Below are 19,105 nucleotides of genomic sequence, written 5' to 3' on the forward strand. Positions count from 1 at the left end.
AGTACAAACCAGAAGGTATGTCACGTTGTTGCAGAACTCTGTGGTAGGCATGCTGAGTAAGTGGGACTTGACTTTGGAATAAATCGCCAGCAAAGCAGCAGCCAACCATCACAGCTCCTCCTCCCTGCATCACTGTGGGCATGCACATGTAGAAATCACCAGCTCACCTTTTCTGCATCTCAAAAAGACATGGTGGTCAGGACTAAGAGTCTCAAATTTGGACTCATCGGACTACCGTACAAATTTCTACTGATCTAATGTCCAGTGCTTGTGTTGCTTGGCCCAAACAGGTCTTTTTTGTTCTTTTTTGTTTGCAGCCTTTGTTAATGGCTTTTTTTTCAGCAATTGCACCATAAATACCTGCTTCTTGCAGTCTCCTATGGACAGTTGATGTTGATATCTGGGCAGCTTTTATTTGGACTGTTATATGAGATGTTGTCAGTTTGGAGTTTTTGAGGCTGGTAACTCTGATGAACATATCCTCTGCAGCAGAGGTAATTCTTGGTCTTCTTTCCTGGGGAGATCTTTGTGAGAGCCTTTTTCATCACAGCGATTGATGAGTTTTCATGACTGCAGTTGAGGATAACTTCATGGTACAAGCAATTTTCTAGATTGACTGACTTTCATGTCTTAAAGTAATAACGGATTGCCATTTTTCTCTTAGTTGATTGATTCTTCCCATATTCTGGCTTATTACAATGGAATAAGGCTCAGCACTGTATGTAGCTGTGTACCAACACTACCTCTGCAAAACCCACCAGAAGGTCGCAATCATATAGGAATGTGTACCTGTAAGTACATGCATATGTCATCTAAATGCATTATATCTATTTTATGATCTTTTTCTATACTTTAGTGGTATGTGGCTGCTTCAGGCACACGGCCAAGCCAGAGTTAAAGCCCTAGGTATTAGGCCGGCTTCACACTTGCGAGTTTTACGGACGTAAGAGCGCAGAAACTACGTCCGTAAAACTCGCAAAAAATACGGCACAATTATTCTCTATGCCCCTGCTCCTATCTGCCGTATTTTACTGATCAGTATTATACGGCTTTCTACGGCCGTACAAAATCGCAGCATGCTGCGTTTGTCACCGTACTGCGCAAGAAATACGCCAATGAAAGTCTATGGAAGCGTGAAAAATACGGATTTCACACGGACAAGCAGTGTGACTTGCGAGAAATACGCAGCGCTGTTAGAGAGAAAAGCCGGTAATTCAGTGCGGTGTACAGTAAAATCACACTGACAGCTTACAGTCCAATAGGTAGAATAAATGTGTACACATAGAATAGGTATATATATATATATATATATATATATATATATATATATATATATATATATATATATATATGTCAGTGAGACACATATATGTATATATATTACTATTTATTCCAGCGCTATACAGCTTGAAAGCCGGTAATTCAATTACCGGCTTTTTCTTTCTCCTTCCTAAAACCCGACATGATTTGAGACATGGTTTACATACAGTAAACCATGTCTTCTCTCCATTTTTTTTGCAGATTCCACACTACTAATGTCAGTAGTGTGTATCTGCAAAATTTGGCCGTTCTAGCTCTTAAAATAAAGGGTTAAATGGCGGAAAAAATTGGCGTGGGCTCCCGCGCAATTTTCTCCGCCAGAGTAGTAAAGCCAGTGACTGAGGGCAGATATTAATAGCCTGGAGAGGGTCCACGGTTATTGGCCCCCCCTGGCTAAAAATATCTGCCCCCAGCCACCCCAGAAAAGGCACATCTGGAAGATGCGCCTATTCTGGCACTTGGCCACTCTCTTCCCATTCCCGTGTAGCGGTGGGATATGGGGTAATGAATGATTAATGCCACCTTGCTATTGTAAGGTGACATTAAGCCTAATTAATAATGGAGAGGCGTCAATTATGACACCTATCCATTATTAATCCAATTGAATGAAAGGGTTAAATTTCCTAGAAAGCTCCCAGGCTTTCTAGGCAAGTTCCCACGATCTATAAACAGCCAGCAGAGGGCGCCTCACCGCAAATGAAGCTAAATATAGCTCATTGATCTATATTTAGACTCATTCCCCGGGGTTTTGCAGCGAGGAGCAGCCTGCATTAGCAAAGCTCCTTGCTGCAAAATGTTTTAACCCCTTCAGAAGGATTTACATCGTTGGACGTTACAGATCTGCGGAGGGTAAGTATATTGTTGGTTTATTATGTTTTTTCTTTCACAGAACGAGGGTCTTCAGTGATTGGATTGGGCGTAGAATAAAATACTCCAACAACCATTGTTTTTATTTCATTAAAATAATTTTAAATAATGTGTTTGTGTTTTATTTAACCCTTTCATTCAATTGGATTAATAATGGATAGGTGTCATAATTGACGCCTCTCCATTATTAATTAGGCTTAATGTCACCTTACAATAGCAAGGTGGCATTAACCCTTCATTACCCCATATCCCACCGCTACACGGGAATGGGAAGAGAGTGGCCAAGTGCCAGAATAGGCGCATCTTCCAGATGTGCCTTTTCTGGGGTGGCTGGGGGCAGATATTTTTAGCCAGGGGGGGCCAATAACCGTGGACCCTCTCCAGGCTATTAATATCTGCCCTCAGTCACTGGCTTTACTACTCTGGCGGAGAAAATTGCGCGGGAGCCCACGCCAATTTTTTCCGCCATTTAACCCTTTATTTTAAGAGCTAGAACGGCCAAATTTTGCAGATACACACTACTGACATTAGTAGTGTGGAATCTGCAAAAAAAATGGAGAGAAGACATGGTTTACTGTATGTAAACCATGTCTCAAATCATGTCGGGTTTTAAGAAGGAGAAAGAAAAAGCCGGTAATTGAATTACCGGCTTTCAAGCTGTATAGCACTGGAATAAATATTAATATATATACATATATGTGTCTAATGACATATATATATATATATATATATATATATATATATATATATATATATATAGACAGTATATATATATATATTTTTTTCTTTTTGGGACACATGGATCATTTCTATAGCGGTATGTTGGTTTTGCAAGCCTGCGAGAAAACCACGCAGTACGGATGCCATACGGATTACATACGGAGGATGCCATGCGCAAAAAACGCTGACACACCCTGCCTACGGAGGAGCTACGGACCACTATTTTCGGGACATTTCAGCGTATTACGGCCGTAATATACGGACCGTATTTTCATACGCTGAGTGTGAAGCCGGCCTTAAACTGTGAAAATGGTGGATACGGCTTGTGCTTGACAGATACTTCATGCTCTTTACTACTATCACTCTCCCAATCGCTGACAACAAGCAGAGATCTTGAAAACGGTGAGAAATTGATCTATAGAGTATATTAGAAAATAAGGTTTATTTAAAGCATAAATGTGTGCAGTATGTTCATATATTGCATTTTTTATTCATTTGTTTTATAGTGTAACACAATATGTGTTTGGAAATAAAACTTTTTTTTTTTTTGCTTGTGACACAAGGAAATAGATTATTTTCAGAAAATTCAGCCACTATGGAATAAACATCACGGCAGAAAAAAACATTCTACATGTTGAAGATATCCCATAAAGGCTCTTTAAGAATCAATATCCAGGTAGTTAAAAATATCAGACTATCATTTATTTGATTAATTTAATTACATTTCATTAAATGAGTATATTTCAGTATATATATATATATATATATATATATATATATATATTGTTTTACATTTATATTTTATATATGATGTTTCCTTTATTCGTTTTATGATAGTAAAGTGAAATAATACAATGTATACTTTGAAATTAATACATAGAAAATGCAAATTAGAAAAAAAGATATAATAATATAATGACATAAAATAGAAATAAAATGAATAGTAAAGTAAAAAAAAGTACGATGAAATATATAATTATTATAATTTTATTTATTTATTTTATAGCTTCATCATTTCCCCACCTGGAGTTATACTGGAGTATCTGGAATATCTAGACTGAACAGTCGGATAGTTGCACCAAACAAAATCCTTTTACTTAACTTAAAACTGGATGAATTGGAAAAAAAAAACCTCATTACAGGTGGGTCAGACACCAAGCGACTGCAGGGTACAAATTCAGAGACTTCTTCCTATACAAACCTAATACTTCTCACAGCTGAGGGTTTGTTACTATGACTAGTCAGGCATCTGTAAGGAAAACAAAAAAATTCTTGATAGTTTTGCTACAATGTATCTGTAAAATGTGTCAGTCTGAGCTCACAGAGGATTCTCTAGACTGGATACAATTGTACCAAACCCTCAACATTATAAACACGGAAAAATTGAAGCAGAAATTATATTATAAATTGTGTAACTTTCCATTATAAAGCAATTACGCTATACTTACAGGTCTGGACTGGTCCTTTAAGAATCATCAATATTTGCAGGATCTAATCATTTGCTCCTCAGGGTTCAATTCTCCAGTAAATCACAGGATCATTAATGATCGGACATGTCAGCGGAACCTTGAGTTGTGAGCGTTTTGTTTCTTAAATCACGGTTACGACCTTGGCTCTTGTTCAGATCTCACAATTTGAAGATGTGACATTGCGTCAGTGTACAGATAATCTCGCTGAGGTTTATGGGCTGTGGAGGTGAGGCCGGAGTTCACATTGAGGATCTGCTTCCCTTGTAGAGAAACTCAAATGCCCCCAAAAAGGATAATGTAATATTGTAGGTGTTCTCCTTTAATTTTATACATTAGGGGCGTGGCCGTGACTACCCAATAGTGCCTAAAACACTTCCTGAACATCTGACCAACATATAAGAACAACTGTGTGAAGAAGCACCATTTTAAAAGATACTTGCACTGGGATGGGCCATTGAATTCATTTTGCTTCAGTCTTAAAGGGGTGGTCCAGCTTTTGGAGATAATTATTTTCCCTACTTAAATGCGTACATTTCATTTAAAATGTTTACCTCTTATAGCTGCTGTATTACACTATCTATTGCTGGCTGCAGAATGAGTTAACATTGTTGCCTCATTATCATTATTTGTCCCATTGGATGTTCTAGGGCAGTTGGCAAGTATGGAGTAAAGACCCCTATACACATTGAATTAAAGCTGCCAATCCCACTTCTAGCAATGTTGGCCTTCTGCACAAAGGGGATCAGAAGGGATCAGAAGGGATCCGAGATACCAAGGTTGGACCTCTATCCCAAGGGTCTGGTTTGCCTCTTTGCTATGTAAAGTGACCCATACACATTAAAGTCTATCCCTCATCTGGTGTATATGGGGGTAACCTGACTCTTTCCCGACAAATGATGTCAGAGGAGGGACAGATCCAGCAGTTGGAGTTTCATCTCATGATCCTTTTGTATTCAGGGAAGATATGAGAGAGTTGCCCTGCAGGGGCTCGCTCCCCTCTCCCTGTTGAAACCACAGGAAGGATCAGCCAAGTTGAGCACTTATGGTTATGATGAGTGGTCCTTGATACCGCATACGTCTTTAATGTCCTCCGTGTTGCTTATAGGCCTTCAGGAAGTTAGAGGGGCACTTTGGTCTGTAACAATTTTTTTAAGGGAAATATTGTAGCTCAATCCTTAAGAGAATGAACTCGTCCCTTTTATTGTACGAGTGCTTGCTCATATTGGTTACTGTGCCTGGCACAGTGATAAGTACCATTCCAATGAAAGGGACTGGGATGAAGTATCAGACACTGCCACAACCATATTTATAGCGCTCTCCCTGTGTAAACAGTTAACCCCTTAACACCCAAGGGTGGTTTGCACGTTAAAGACCGGACCAATTTTTACAATTCTGACCACTGTCCCCTTATGAGGTTATAACTCTGGAATGCTTTCATGGACCCGGTGATTCTGACATTATTTTCTCGTGACATATTGCACTTCATGTTAGTGGTAAAATTTCCTCGATATAACTTGCGTTTATTTGTGAAAAAAATGATGGAAATTTGGCGAAAATGTTGAAAATTTAGCAATTTTACAACTTTGAATTTTCATGCCCTTAAATCACAGGGATATGTCACACAAAATACTTAATAAGTAACGTTTCCCACATGTCTACTTTACATCAGCACAATTTTGGAACCAAAATTTTTTTCTCATTTTTACAACACCATTTTTTTTTAGGGACCACATCACATTTGAAGTCACTTTGAGGGGTCTATATAATAGAAAATACTCAAACGTGACACCATTCTAAAAATTGTACCCCTCAAGGTGCTCAAAACCACATTCAAGAAATTTATTAACCCTTCAGGTGCTTCACAGGAATTTTTGGAATGTTTAAAAATAATGAACATTTAACTTTTTTTTAACAAAAACATTACTTCAGATCCAATTTGTTTTATTTTACCAAGGGTAACAGGAGAAATTGGACCCCAAAAGGTGTTGTACAATTTGCCCTGAGTACGCCGATACCCAATATGTGGGGGGAAACCACCGTTTGGGCGCATGGCAGAGCTCGGAAGGGAAGGAGTGCCGTTTGACTTTTCAATGCAAAATTGGCTGGAATTGAGATAGGACACCATGTCACGTTTGGAGAACCCCTAATGCACCTAATCAGTGGAAACCCCCCACAAGTGACACCATTTTGGAAAGTAGACCCTCTAAGGAACTTATCTAGATGTGTGATGAGCACTTTGACCCCCAAGTGCTTTACAGAAGTTTATAATGTAGAGCCGTAAAAATAAAAAATCTTATTTTTTCACAAACATTATTTTTTGCCCACAATTTTTTATTTTCCCAAGGGTAACAGATGAAATTGGACCCCAAAAGTAGTTGTACAATATGTCTGAGTATGCTGATACCCCATATGTGGGGGTAAACCACTGTTTGGGTGCATTGCAGAGCTCGGGAGGGAAGGAGCGCAGTTTGACTTTTCAATGCAAAATTGGCTGGAATTGGGATAGGACGCAATGTTCCGTTTGGAGAACCCCTGATTTGCCTAAACAGCGGAAACCCCCCACAAGTGACACCATTTTGGAAAGTAAACTCCCTAAGGAACTTATCTCGATGTGTGGTGAGCACTTTGAACACCCAAGTGCTTCACAGAAGTTTATAATGTAGAGCTGTAAAAATAAAAAATCATATTTTATTCACAAAAATGATCTTTTTGCCCACAATTTTTTATTTTAGCAAGGGTAACAGGAGAAATTGGACCACAAAAGTTGTTGTCCTATTTCTCCTGAGTACACTGATACCCCATATGTGGGGGTAAACCACTGTTTGGGTGCATGGCAGAGCTCGGAAGGGAAGGAGCACTGTTTTACTTTTTCAATGCAGAATTGGCTGCAATTGAGATTGGACGCCATGTCATGTTTGGAGAGCCCAGTAAATAAGGCAGCACACTGCAGCGCTAGAACATACAAACTTGAAATACGAAATTTGAACTGCATTACTGCACTAGAAATATGAAAAATGAGGGCGTTTAGTGCATAAAAATGGCCAATTTTATGTGTACCTGGTAGCCCCTTTACGGCATCTCTCTTATACCAGGTCCTACGCTTGCCTTACCACGCTGAGAATAAACGTCTCCATCTGAATGGGTACATGTGAAACCTCTTTCTAGACTAAAATTCTCTCTCTCTATGGAGGGGTATTGGACCTGCTGTAATTAAAACACCTGTAGGCTAGGAGGCGGAGTGCACGATCAGAAGGCTAGAGAATACATTTCAAAAACCTGACCTGCACATCCAAACAAACTCAGTGTGAACAGGTGCTGAACCCAGAGTCGCCAACTCGCATATACAAACTTGAAATACGAAATTTGAACTGCATTACTGCACTAGAAATATGAAAAATGAGAGCGTTTAGCGCATAAAAATGGCCAATTTTATGTGTACCTGGTAGCCCCATTTTTATGCGCTAAACGCTCTCATTTTTCATATTTCTAGTGCAGTAATGCAGTTCAAATTTCGTATTTCAAGTTTGTATGTTCTAGCGCTGCAGTGTGCTGCCTTATTTACTTAACTATATGCGAGTTGGCGACTCTGGGTTCAGCACCTGTTCACACTGAGTTTATGTTTGAATGTGCAGGTCAGGTTTTTGAAATGTATTCTCTAGCCTTCTGATCGTGCACTCCGCCTCCTAGCCTACAACTGTTTTAATTACAGCAGGTCCAATACCCCTCCATAGAGAGAGAGAATTTTAGTCTAGAAAGAGGTTTCACATGTACCCATTCAGATGGAGACGTTTATTCTCAGCGAGGTAAGGCAAGCGTAGGACCTGGTGTCACGATATGGTATGAAATATCATATAAGTTTAGTTGCTCGTCAGCTCATGAGGTGGGCTAAACCCCCCCTTCACTAGCTGACTCTACTTGTTTCTCTCTGGGCTACGGACTGTATGCTAGAAGGGGGTTTTATTGCCCTGGGGTCGTAAATTCCAGGCTCAGAGGAAAGTCCCTCACCCCTCCCACCTTCACTAGTCAAAACTGGTAAAGTGGCTCCAAAATTCATGAAAGATCCTTTGTTTGGTTTTGGTACGATATTATGCACCATGTTTACGGTAAGAACACGAAAATATATATTCGTATTCCCACTCGGTGTAGGTACCCATCCCTTTAAACTCGGGCTTCTAACTCCGTCTGGTAAAGAAGTAGGGTTTTCTCTGTAAATATGTATCCCAGATAGGACATATTTGATCTCATTAGAATGCTCACGTTAACCCGAGATGATTGATGGGTTTGTTAGAACTATGACGTGTTTTGTAGTGAAGTTATAGAAATTAGAGAGAATAGATTAAAGTTTAGGCAGAATGTAGAGAGAGGAGGGTCTGGATAAGCCAGACTTTCTGTGATGTCACAGCCTTAATGTTTTAAGTGTCTGGCAGGCTCTGAGGAGTCACTTGCTGCTTGATTTCTTGTCTTGTCCTGGAAGAGCCCTGCTCACGTCCAAATGAGCTGGGACGTATGGGAAAAACTGCCCTAGCCTGGTTGCCTGCAACGCGTTGAACATGTGAGTGTTACTTTTCTCATTTAAACCCTGTTTATTTCATAATTACCCTTGTACATATTTGCAATTGTCTCATTTGTAACTTCTTTATAAAATATTTTTGGTAAAGCACTGCCTAATTAATTTCAATGGAATATACTATTATATATTAGTTCGTTCATCCATGCTCTAAACTTACCCTGTCTTCTGAAGGGAAATACGCTACTGTTACTGTTGTGTTGGGTTAGCTTCGGACCCGTTTAATCGAAGCTGGTGGCAGCGAAAGTGCGCTGACTGTTGGATTATGCTGAAGCAACTGCGGGTTTGATAATTATTGTTCCTGCCTGAGTGGGAGTAGTTATCGCGTCGCTGCAGCGTGCCCAATAGCCAGTACATAGCAGGCAGCCTTCCTGGCGACTAATTACCCAGGGTGCAGTACCTAATCTGACCTGAGAGTAAGGGGGCGCCAGAGGGCTGCAAGTGTTAAGTGGAACTGTAAGCGGGATATACATAAATCCCTGCAGTTTGTGGTATATTGAAAGCAGTGGGATACCTAGAATAAGCCCCTGCTGTAAGCAAGAGGTCAATAGCCTTGTGTGTGGTTTTTCATCACATCGTGGAGTGGAGGGATAACTAAGATAAGCCCCCCTGCACATGTGATAGCCATCTGTTGGCCTAAAGTCACCTCAATCCGTGACGTAGGGGTGACGGTCACGGTGTGAATCCTGACCCATTGGTGACAGCGGTCAGGGGAATCGTGACACCTGGTATAAGAGAGATGCCGTAAAGGGGCTACCAGGTACACATAAAATTGGCCATTTTTATGCGCTAAACGCTCTCATTTTTCATATTTCTAGTGCAGTAATGCAGTTCAAATTTCGTATTTCAAGTTTGTATGTTCTAGCGCTGCAGTGTGCTGCCTTATTTACTTAACTATATGCGAGTTGGCGACTCTGGGTTCAGCACCTGTTCACACTGAGTTTATGTTTGGATGTGCAGGTCAGGTTTTTGAAATGTTTGGAGAGCCCCTGATGTGCCTAAACAGTGGAAACTCCCCAATTCTAACTCCAACTCTAACCCGAACACACCCCTAACCCTAATCCCAACCCTAACCATAACTCTAATCACACCCCTAACCTGAACACGCCCCTAACCCTAATCCCAACCCTAACCACACCCCTAACCCCAACACACCCCTAACCCTAATCCCAACCCTAACCACACCCCTAACCCTGACACACCCCTAACCCTAATCCCAATTGTAAACATAATGCAAACCCTAACCCTATCTCTAGCCCCAGCCCTAACTTTAGCCTCAACCCTAACTTTAGCTCCAACCCTAACCCTAACTTAGTCCCAACCCTAAGGGCTCATTGGGGATAAAGGGTTGGGGATAAAGTTAGAGTTAGGGCTCCTACTCACTTGCAAGCAACTCGGATGAGTCTCGCACGGCAATACCTGGACTGCACCCCGCACTCAGGAGTGGAGCGTGGGGCTGCATGTGCGAGACTCATCCGAGTTGCTCGCATGTGAGTATGAGCCCTAACTCTAACTTTAGCCCCAACCCTAACTGTAACTTTAGCCCCAACCCTAACCCTAACTTTAGCCCCAACCCTAACTTTAGCCCCAACCCTAACTTTAACCCTAACCCTAAGGCTTCTTTTACACACACCAGGTTTTTTGTGGCCAGTTATTGCTGACCTTTTTTGCAGGCCATATAGCCGCAATTTTATTTTCAAAGTCTGCAGCAATAACAGACCGGTTTCCAATACTATGGAAATAGAATTGGAAAAAAAAAGGCCTTCCGCAATGCTGGAAGTCACGGTTCACCACAAAAGCAAACTTCCGCTGTTTTTGCAGCCCCACTGATTTTTTTATTATTATTATACATTTTTATAGCACCATTTATTCCATGGCGCTTTACATGTGAAAAAGTGGGCAAATATAGACAAATACAATTAAACATGAGCAAAAAACAAGGCATACAGGTGCATAAGGAGGGAGGAGCCTGCCCGCGAGGGCTCACAGTCTGCAGGGGATGGGTGAGGATACACTAGGATGAGTATCACTGCAGGCTGTAGGCTTGTCGGAAGAGGTGAGTCTTCAGGTTCTTTTTGAAGGTTCTTTTTTCAATGGGAGCCTGTCTGTGAGCCGGGAAAAAGATCGAGCAGGCTCGATCTTTTTTCACGGCCATAAATACGGCGCTCATGGCCATACGGCGCATGGCGCACAGTGAAATTATTGCTGCCCGTTTTTGCAGCCCCATAGAAATCTATTGGGGCAGCAAAAACGGACCACGAAACAACGGTATGTGTTAAAAAAAAAGCCTTACCCTAATGGGAAAATAGAAATAAATGCATTTTTTTATTTTATTATTTTTCCTTAACTAAGGGGGTGATAAGAGAGGTTTGATTTATTAATTATAGCGGGTTTATATATTTGGCAGTTGTCACACGCTAAAAGACGCTTTTTATTGCAAAAAATAGTTTTTGCGTCAACACATTTTGAGAGCTATAATTTATTCATATTTTGGCCCACAGAGTCATGTGAGTGGATATTTTTATTGGTGCCATTTTCGGGCACATGACATTTTTTGATCGCTTTTTATTACAATTTTTAGGAGGCAGAATGAAAAAAAACAGCAATTCATGAATTTTTTTTTTTTTTTTTTTTTTTGGGGGGGGGGGGGGGGGGGGGGCGTTTATACCGTTCTGTGTGTGGTAAAATTGATAAAGCAGTTTTAGGGTATGTGCACACGTCAGGATTTTTAGCGTTTTTTTTGCGGAATTTCGCCATAAAAACGCTATAAATCCGGTAAAAAAACGCTAACCTTATGCATCCTATCTTTTAGAATGCATTCCGCATTTTTTGTGCAGATGTTAGCGTTTTTTTCCGCAAAAAAAACGCATACCGCAAGAAATCCGGACATGCTCTATCTTTTTCCGGATTTTTTGCGGATTTCCTATCAAAAAGGACATTCCGGAAAAAAAAACAAAAACGCAAAAAATCCGCAAAAAATATGCGCAAAAAACGCGCAAATTCCGCAAGAAATCCGCGGAAAAAAAGAACGCGGATTTCTGGCAGAATTCTCAGGATTTTGTCAGGAAAAAATCCTGACGTGTGCACATACCCTTATTCTTCGGGTCAGTACAATTACAGCGATGTTTTGACGCTTTTATACAATGAAAACTATTTTATATCTACTATATAATTGTCTAAGGGTCACTTCCGTCTGTCTGTCTGTCTGTCACGGATATTCATTGGTAGCGGCCTCTGTCTGTCATGGAAATCCAAGTCGCTGATTGGTCGTGGCAAAACAGCCACGACCAATCAGCGACCAGCACAGTCCGGCGGAAAAATGGCCGCTCCTTCCTCCCCGCAGTCAGTGCCCACTCCATACTCCCCTCCAGTCAGCCCTCACACAGGGTTAATGCCAGCGTTAATGGACCGTGGTGTAACGCACTCCATTAACGCAGCTATGAACCCTGTGTGACCAACTTTTTACTATTGATGATGCGTATGCAGCATCAATAGTAAAAAGATCTAATGTTACAAATAATAATAATAATAAAAAAAGGTTATTCTCACCCTCCGCCGTCGCGTCCTCTCCTCGGCAGTGCAAGCGGCAGGTTCCGGGGCCAAGGATGGTATGCGAGAAGGACCTTCCATGACATCACAGTCATGTGACCGCAACGTCATCACAGGTCCTGCGCTCATACCAACCCTGGGACCGGAAGCTGCCGCGTGCACCGCACACAAGCGCCAGCACTACAAGGGGCCCTTGGATGGTGAGTATATGTTTATTTTTTATTTTAAGTCTTTTTCAACCTGTTGCATACGTGACTGGACAATATACTATGTGGCTGAGCAATATACTACGTGACTGTGCAATATACTATGTGACTGGACAATATACTACGTGACTGGGCAATATACTACGTGACTGGGCAATATACTACGTGACTGGGCAATATACTACGTGGCTGGGCAATATACTACATGGCTGGGCAATATACTACGTGGCTGGACAATATACTACGTGGCTGGGCAATATACTACGTGGCTGGGCAATATACTACGTATATGGGACAGTTTTATAGGCCTGGTCCCCGCCCATCGCCGCCGCCTTCTTCTCCTTGATTGACTGCTTCTTTTCCTGAAGTCACACAGCATAGAGGCTGTCAGTTAAGCGAGAGGAGGCTGCACTGGACAGGGAATAGAGCTGGAGTGACAGAGGCTTCAGATCTACAAATAGATCTTCAGCCTTATTTGCATTACATTCAAACGCTGCTTTCCCAGTAAAGGAGGAATGGACCGTCTGTGTAAAGGTATTGCTGGATTTGTTTCTGAAAGCGCTACATTGGTATATAAATAGTTTAGGGGGTGAAATCCTGATCAGATTCCCTTTAAGGGGAGTACTGCATCTCCTTTATACTGCTAATTGGTTTGGGTCCCGCGGATCAGACCCCCACTGATCAAATATTGATGGCCTGTTCTAACTACACCTCTTTGACACTACTCAAAGGATTTACAGCTTCAGTCAATACAACGATCAGAGTTAACCCAGTCCCGACTCATGTTTATTTTCAGACTTATTTTACCAGCATTGATTTGCAGGAGGCTCAGAGGATGTTTATTAATAGGCACAATACAACATGGAGGGTTATGGTCAATAATTGCCAATAGGAAGGAATCCTGCTGTGAGATTACAATATCTTCAAAAACAGTCGGTAAATACGTATTTAGGTAAGTCAAATGAGTTCTTTTCCATAGACAATTCCTTTTTGCTAGTTTAGTTCAAAAAAGTAAGCACACAACAAGGTTTTCTACTGCTCAGACCTTTAGTGATCGCCTCTATTCTATGGAAAATCCTGGCAGAAAGTCTTCGGTTTTCCTGCAGCACCACCGCAGGGGAAAGAAGGTATTACAGGGAGCCTAGTAAGATCACTTGACTGTTTATGTAATGCCTGGATGTTCTGAGTCCTCCACAGAAAGAGAGGTACTCTTCACTCCATATACAGTATTGGGGTCGGTGGGTCCATCTATTTAATTCACAAATGAGATATATTCTGAATCAGACAATATAATTATTAGAAACTAACTTTAAACTCGTGTGATCACATGGCACCATCTACTTCATATTTGTACCTGTTAGGAAAGCAAGAAAGCTTGAGTTATAGGAAACATCCATGTTTTATCGACTGCCACTTTAGGTGATGTGACCTTACAACTAGGTGTCAGTTCTCACACTATGCCGATTTATAAAGGGTTAATCCCGCTCACACTCAGCATGGCTAAACCCCAGATGACTATGAATTGTTAAAGTGGATTATTTTTTGTAGCGCTGTCTGACACCGGAGGTTCTGCAGGTGTATTCAGCTCGCTAAAAATTTCCTCAATTGATTTTTTTTGCAGCTGTTTGTGCAGCCCCACAGAGAGTAACATTTACACAGCAAAACCCAGAGATGCTCAGTGCTAAATTGCTCTGTCCATCCATTACACAGAATAAATTCATCTTCCGTTGCATGTATGTACAAAGGAACAATAGAAAAAACTCAGACATCACCCAAACACGTCCTTTCTAAATGTCGCTGCAACGATTTATTACGCTCCAGCGAGATATAATAACTTATGTTTGCTGAAGAATTTCAAATAACACAGTAGTTCTGATGTAAAAGCTGAACTGCATCCAAATTGCTAACAGTAGAGATTAACCAAAGTCATTTCATGGTATTCTGGAATATGACTTGAGGATGATAAAGAGTTTTACTATATTTACAAATATATAGCTACTATAATACTGCCCCCTGTGTACAAGAATATAACTACTATAATACTGCCCCTATGTACAAGAATATACAGTGGGGCAAAAAAGTATTTAGTCAGTCAGCAATAGTGCAAGTTCCACCACTTAAAAAGATGAGAGGCGTCTGTAATTTACATCATAGGTAGACCTCAACTATGGGAGACAAACTGAGAAAAAAAAATCCAGAAAATCACATTGTCTGTTTTTTTAACATTTTATTTGCATATTATGGTGGAAAATAAGTATTTGGTCAGAAACAAAATTTCATCTCAATACTTTGTAACATATCCTTTGTTGGCAATGACAGAGGTCAAACGTTTTCTGTAAGTCTTCACAAGGTTGCCACACACTGTTGTTGGTATGTTGGCCCATTCCTCCATGCAGATCTCCTCTAGAGCAGTGATGTTTTTGGCTTTTCGCTTGGCAACACGGACTTTCAACTCCCTCCAAAGGTTTTCTATAGGGTTGAGATCTGGAGACTGGCTAGGCCACTCCAGGACCTTGAAATGCTTCTTACAAAGCCACTCCTTCGTTGCCCTGGCGGTGTGCTTTGGATCATTGTCATGTTGAAAGACCCAGCCACGTTTCATCTTCAATGCCCTTGCTGATGGAAGGAGGTTTGCACTCAAAATCTCACGATACATGGCCCCATTCATTCTTTCATGTACCCGGATCAGTCGTCCTGGCCCCTTTGCAGAGAAACAGCCCCAAAGCATGATGTTTCCACCACCATGCTTTACAGTAGGTATGGTGTTTGATGGATGCAACTCAGTATTCTTTTTCCTCCAAACATGACAAGTTGTGTTTCTACCAAACAGTTCCAGTTTGGTTTCATCAGACCATAAGACATTCTCCCAAAACTCCTCTGGATCATCCAAATGCTCTCTAGCAAACTTCAGACGGGCCCGGACATGTACTGGCTTAAGCAGTGGGACACGTCTGGCACTGCAGGATCTGAGTCCATGGTGGCGTAGTGTGTTACTTATGGTAGGCCTTGTTACATTGGTCCCAGCTCTCTGCAGTTCATTCACTAGGTCCCCCCGCGTGGTTCTGGGATTTTTGCTCACCGTTCTTGTGATCATTCTGACCCCACGGTGTGGGATTTTGCGTGGAGCCCCAGATCGAGGGAGATTATCAGTGGTCTTGTATGTCTTCCATTTTCTAATTATTGCTCCCACTGTTGATTTCTTCACTCCAAGCTGGTTGGCTATTGCAGATTCAGTCTTCCCAGCCTGGTGCAGGGCTACAATTTTGTTTCTGGTGTCCTTTGACAGCTCTTTGGTCTTCACCATAGTGGAGTTTGGAGTCAGACTGTTTGAGGGTGTGCACAGGTGTCTTTTTATACTGATAACAAGTTTAAACAGGTGCCATTACTACAGGTAATGAGTGGAGGAAAGAGGAGACTCTTAATGAAGAAGTTACAGGTCTGTGAGAGCCAGAAATCTTGATTGTTTGTTTCTGACCAAATACTTATTTTCCATCATAAAATGCAAAAAAAATGATAAAAAAACAGACATTGTGATTTTCTGGATTTTTTTTTCTCAGTTTGTCTCCCATAGTTGAGGTCTACCTATGATGTAAATTACAGACGCCTCTCATCTTTTTAAGTGGTGGAACTTGCACTATTGCTGACTGACTAAATACTTTTTTGCCCCACTGTAACTACTATAATATATATATAACTACTATAATACTGTAATATACTATATTTATAATATAAATACTATAATACTATAATTTAGTCTAGAAAAAAGACGACTGAGGGGCGATCTAATAACCATGTATAAGTATATAAGGGGACAATACAAATATCTCGCTGAGGATCTGTTTATACCAAGGAAGGTGACGGGCACAAGGGGGCATTCTTTGCGTCTGGAGGAGAGAAGGTTTTTCCACCAACATAGAAGAGGATTCTTTACTGTTAGGGCAGTGAGAATCTGGAATTGCTTGCCTGAGGAGGTGGTGATGGCGAACTCAGTCGAGGGGTTCAAGAGAGGCCTGGATGTCTTCCTGGAGCAGAACAATATTGTATCATACAATTAGGTTCTGTAGAAGGACGTAGATCTGGGGATTTATTATGATGGAATATAGGCTGAACTGGATGGACAAATGTCTTTTTTCGGCCTTACTATGTTACTATGTTAATACTGCCCCTATGTACAAGAATATAACTATAATACTGCCCCTATGTACAAGACTATAACTACTATAATACTGCCCCTATGTACAAGAATATAGCTACTATAATACTGCCCCTATGTACAAGAATATAACTACTATAATACTGCCCCCTATGTACAAGAATATAACTACTATAATACTGCCCTTATGTACAAGAATATAACTACTATAATACTGCCTCCTATGTACAAGAATATAACTACTATAATACTGCCTCCCAGTAGCGTAGCTACCGGAGGGGCAGAGGGGGCCATCGCCCCGGGCCCCGCGCTCTGAGGGGGCCCACCCGGAGCTACGCTACTGTAACTGCATTTGCGCGCTGCGCGCGCCGACGCAGTTACATTCTTGTTATGATTAGGTAATTCAGTACCACAATGGACATAGAAGTCAGAGCACATACAGTGACCTGACAATAACCCAAAAACATAGAACGAGCTCTGAGACGTGGGAACTCTGCTGACCGCAATCCCTAATCCTCTCCAACCACACTAAAGGCAGCCGTGGATTGCGCCTAACGCTCCCTATGCAACTCGGCACAGCCTGAGAAACTAGCTAGCCTGAAGATAGAAAATAAGCCTACCTTGCCTCAGAGAAATACCCCAAAGGAAAAGGCAGCCCACCACATATAATGACTGTGAGTAAGATGAAAAGACAAACGCAGAGATGAAATAGATTTAGCAAAGTGAGGCCCGACTTTCTGAACAGAGCGAGGATAGGAAAGGTAACTTTGCGGTCAACACAAAACCCTACAAACAACCACGCAAAGGGGGCAAAAAGACCCTCCGTACCGACTAACGGTACGGAGGTACACCCTCTGTGTCCCAGAGCTTCCAGCAAGCAAGAAAAAACCAAATAAGCAAGCTGGACAGAAAAAACAGCAAACAAAAATAACAAAAGCGGAACTTAGCTATGCAGAGCAGCAGGCCACAGGAACGATCCAGGAGGAAGCAAGACCAATACTAGAACATTGACTGGAAGTCAGGATCAAAGCACTAGGTGGAGTTAAATAGAGCAGCACCTAATGACTTCACCACATCACCTGAGGAAGGAAACTCAGAAGCCGCAGTACCACTTTCCTCCACCAACGGAAGCTCATAGAGAGAATCAGCCGAAGTACCACTTGTGACCACAGGAGGGAGCTCTGCCACAGAATTCACAAAAGTACCCCCCCCTTGAGGAGGGGTCACCGAACCCTCACCAGAGCCCCCAGGACGACCAGGATGAGCCATATGAAAGGCACGAACAAGATCGGGAGCATGGTCATCAGAGGCAAAGACCGAGGAATTATCTTCCTGAGCATAACCCTTCCACTTAACCAGATACTGGAGTTTCCGTCTTGAAACACGAGAATCCAAAATCTTCTCCACAATACACTCCAACTCCCCCTCCACCAAAACCGGAGCAGGAGGATCAACAGATGGAACCATAGGTGCCACGTATCTCCGCAACAATGACCTATGGAATACGTTATGGATGGAAAAAGAATCTGGAAGGGTCAAACGAAAAGACACAGGATTAAGAACCTCAGAAATCCTATACGGACCAATGAAACGAGGTTTAAACTTAGGAGAGGAAACCTTCATAGGAATATGACGAGAAGACAACCAAACCAAATCCCCAACACGAAGTCGGGGACCCACACAGCGTCTGCGATTAGCGAAACGTTGAGCCTTCTCCCGGGACAAGGTCAAATTGTCCACTACATGAGTCCAAATCTGCTGCAACCTGTCCACCACAGTATCCACACCAGGACAGTCCGAAGACTCAACCTGCCCTGAAGAGAAACGAGGATGGAACCCAGAGTTGCAGAAAAACGGCGAAACCAAGGTAGCCGAGCTGGCCCGATTATTAAGGGCGAACTCAGCCAAAGGCAAAAAGGACACCCAGTCATCCTGATCAGCAGAAACAAAGCATCTCAGATATGTTTCCAAGGTCTGATTGGTTCGTTCGGTCTGGCCATTGGTCTGAGGATGGAAAGCCGAGGAAAAAGACAAGTCAATGCCCATCCTAGCACAAAAAGCTCGCCAAAACCTCGAAATAAACTGGGAACCTCTGTCAGAAACGATATTCTCTGGAATGCCATGTAAACGAACCACATGCTGGAAGAACAATGGCACCAAATCAGAGGAGGAAGGTAATTTAGACAAGTGTACCAAATGGACCATCTTAGAGAAGCGATCACAAACCACCCAAATGACTGACATTTTTTGAGAG

The 19,105-nt window shown here is 41.8% G+C and overlaps 1 long non-coding RNA gene across 1 annotated transcript in view; it reads left to right on the plus strand.

Moving 5' to 3' along the window:
* Window positions 1-719: 719 nt before the first annotated feature.
* LOC138667473 (uncharacterized) overlaps window positions 720-19,105 on the plus strand; it is a 35,903-nt gene continuing 17,517 nt past the window's right edge. The window contains exons 1-3 of the long non-coding RNA XR_011318778.1: window positions 720-791; window positions 3,471-3,583; window positions 3,914-4,049. This is a non-coding gene — a long non-coding RNA (uncharacterized lncRNA). The remainder of the gene's footprint in view (window positions 792-3,470; window positions 3,584-3,913; window positions 4,050-19,105) is intronic.

This window comes from Ranitomeya imitator, chromosome 2 (assembly GCF_032444005.1).
Source record: "Ranitomeya imitator isolate aRanImi1 chromosome 2, aRanImi1.pri, whole genome shotgun sequence".
Lineage (NCBI taxonomy): Eukaryota > Metazoa > Chordata > Amphibia > Anura > Dendrobatidae > Ranitomeya > Ranitomeya imitator.